This window comes from Oratosquilla oratoria, chromosome 23 (assembly GCF_046742065.1).
Source record: "Oratosquilla oratoria isolate Oo_2021 chromosome 23, ASM4674206v1, whole genome shotgun sequence".
NCBI lineage: Eukaryota > Metazoa > Arthropoda > Malacostraca > Stomatopoda > Squillidae > Oratosquilla > Oratosquilla oratoria.
The window spans coordinates 29,653,855-29,656,279 of NC_134799.1; positions in this window are offsets into that span (position 1 = coordinate 29,653,855).

Sequence of the window (2,425 nt, forward strand, 5' to 3'; positions counted from 1 at the left end):
TTATTCTACACCTTCTAAACCATTCGATACAGTCGCTCTTGATCTTCTTAAGTTACCACTTACACATACCTGAAACCAATATCTCATTGTCTGTGTCGACCATTTTCCACTATTCTGTATTCTTTCACCCCTACCAGATAAAACAGCCCAACACGTAGCAAAGGCACTTATTGACAAACTCATGTACCCCTTCACTCCACCCAAAACTCTGATTTCTGACAACGGGACTGAATTCAACAATGAGATTCTTTCACACATTTGTAAATACTTTCAAATAAAGAATTGCAACACTACCGTTTATCGCCCTAGTTCAAATGGCGTACTTAACGCCAGAATAGAAATATTCTCAATGGTCTGAGGCATCTTGCTTCTGAGCATTACTCTTCTTAGGATAAACATATCCCCATGATTCAAACTTGCATACATACATACATACATACATAGGTCATTATCGGAATCTCCTCATTTGTCCTTTCTGGCTCGGACAAAAGGCTTCCTCGTGAGTTGTACTAGTTTCAGAGGGATTCGCTTATTAAGTATAGTTGGGAAGGCTTATGGGAGAATCTTGATTGAGAGGATTAGGAGAAGAACAGAGGGAGTAATTGGTGAGGAACAATGTGGATTTAGGACAGGTAGAGGTTGCGGAGATCAGATTTTTGTGGTAAGACAGATATGTGAGAAAGTTATAGGAAAAAGGTAAGGATGCTTTTTGGGCTTTTATGGATCTGGAAAAGGTTTATTACAGGGTAGACAGAAAGGCACTGCCGGAGGGTTTGCAGATATACGGGATAGGAGGAAAGCTTTTAGGAGCAGTCAGGATTTTTACGAGAGTAGTAGAGCTTGTGTCAGGATTAGAAATGGAGAGAGTGAATGGTTCGAGGTAAAGGTGGGACTTCGTCAGAGACCTGTTATGTCGCCCTGGCTGTTCAACTTATACATGGATGGGGTGGTGTGAGAGGTAAATGCAAGGGTGGTGGGTCAGGGATCGGAGATGGTTAAAGAACATGGAGAAAAGTGGGAGGTGAGCCAGCTGGTGTTTGCGGACGACACTGCGCTTGTAGCAGGATCAGACAGGGGTTGAGGAAGTTAGTGACAGAGTTTGGGAGAGTGTGTGAAAGAAGGATGTTGAAGATAAATGTGGGTAAATGTAAGGTGATGAGATGTACAAGGGGGGAATGTGGCAGCAGACTGGAAGTGATAGTTTTAGATACTTGGGTGCGAATGTGGCGGGAAAGGGAGGAGTGGAGGTGGAGGTAGAATGTAGATTGAGAGAAGTGAGTAAATGCCTTGGTGGATTAAAAAGTGTAATGAAAAATAGACATTTGGGAACGGATGCTAAGAGGAGATTGTATGAAGGAGTGATTGTGCCGACAGCACTGTATGGGGCAGAAACATGGACCATAAGAGAGGAAGAGAGAAGGAGTTTTAATGTGTTTGAGGTGAGATGTCTGAAAAATATAATAGGGGTTATTAGGCTGGATAGTGTGAATAATGAGGAGGTGAGGAGAACAGGGGTGGTAAGGGAGCTGGGAGATAGGGTGGATGAAAGAGTGTTGGGATGGTTTAGAGACATGGAAAGAATGAGTGTAGAAAAACAAGTAAAAGAGGTGTGGAAGGCAGAAGTGGAGCGAGTGAAGATGAGGGGGCGACCTAGGATGAGATGGATGGATGGGGTAAATGGGGAAGAGTGTAATGTCTGTGGAGGAAGGACGGGAGAGGACAGAAGATAGGGGTGAATGGAGAATGTTTGTATATGAATGAGGTTGTGATGCATAAGGGGGAATGGGTGGGGGATAAGGGGTGAGGTGGTCTGCGTGAGAAAAAATTGACGCTGCCCGAAGGAATTTCTCCCCGTCTTCTCCTTTTCTGCATGGGGGGACGGAGAGGGGGGGGTCGCCGATTTTATGAAGCGGCCTTGCGACACTATCTGCTTCTAACCCAGGGCAGTGGACAATATGCAGGGATGACCCGTCATCCAGGAGGTGCCAAGATAAGAGGGAGGGTAGAGGGTGGAGGGGAGTGGAGTGGAGTGCATTAGGGATGCAATGGGTGGGAATGGTTTTTATTCCTTTTTCTTTTTGGCTACCTTCCTTACAAGGTGTATGTATGTATGTATGTATGTATGTATGTATGTATGTATGTATGTATGTATGTATGTATGTATGTATGTATGTATGTATGTATGTATATATGTATGTATGTATGTATGTATGTATGTATGTATGTATGTATGTATGTATGTATGTATGTATGTATGTATGTATGTATGTATGTATGTATGTATGTACGTATGTATGTATGTATGTATGTATGATCTTCTTTAAGAATTGCCTCCCATCTACAACTTTAATGATTACGTAAAGGTTAAAGTAGCAAATTTCAATAATCTTTTCAAAAGAATACATAATACTCTTCGTCTAATGAC